This window comes from Symphodus melops (assembly GCF_947650265.1).
Source record: "Symphodus melops genome assembly, chromosome: 9".
NCBI lineage: Eukaryota > Metazoa > Chordata > Actinopteri > Labriformes > Labridae > Symphodus > Symphodus melops.
In genome coordinates this window covers 9,916,004-9,917,073 of record NC_136699.1, presented here as the reverse complement: position 1 = coordinate 9,917,073, position 1,070 = coordinate 9,916,004, and positions in this window count along the sequence as shown.

Below are 1,070 nucleotides of genomic sequence, written 5' to 3'. Positions count from 1 at the left end.
ACATCGCGAAGAACAGTAGTCATAGCTTTCCCGCGTAATGAGCAGAAAACGAAACAATCACCTTTTTGTTTGTACAGCAGGTCTGCCATAACGAGACCCCTGCTTTTGAAAATAGTGATCTTCATAATAATAAACGTCAAACTTGTTTACAAAAGATGGTCAGACATGTTAAGTTGACACATTCTCCTTCTTCAGCCTCTTTTATCTCCTTTTTTGGTAATGAATAGAAGAATTAGGCTCCATCAAGATGACTCATTCTTAACTCGAAGTAAACACACAGCATGTAAACTCAACTGGCAATGTCAATTCACTGAAATTATAATACATGATGTCGAAAATATCTTCATGTATAGGTGCCAACACTGTCATTAAGACTAAACGATTATTTGCCCCTGGAACCACACTGATCATCATATAAACGTCTTACTTCAGGAAAGAGCTGAGAATGAGGATATAAAAATGTGTGTACAGTCAGAGTAAATGCATGAAGGGAGAATGTATCGAAACATAAAACAAAATGATCACACAAAATCTACAACATGTCAGAGTTACATCGTTTTTTTAGCATGTTTGGGTACCTATGCTCTCAGTTTACAACCCTTGGCTGTAAACCCTGGTGAAGAAAATAAGAGTGATCACCAGTGTGTACATCTAGTGGAGAACACGGGATAAAGCTTTCCCCGTGGTGATATTTTATGGGAATTTAAGTAATGATGTGCTCTCCAGAGTGCCCTACCCAAAGATAATGAAAGTTATGTCCTCCAGGCTTAACATGACTGTTGAAAGGTAAAAATATGATCATTGGATGTCCAGGATCCGCCAAAAACAACACAAAAAAACATAATTTAAGTTGCCTGAAAGTGTGCATCTCCACTGAGAAACTGCAATTAAATATCCTACACCTTTCCATTGGAGAAAATCAGATGCCCATGTGGCCTATGGCATTGATAAAAACATATAAAAATTCTCCTCAGAGTGTCATTGTAGTGAAAAAACATAACTTACAGAAATAACATTGTGCATAAAATATGATCAAATCTATTGCCCTCTGAAAGTACAATTTCAGTATA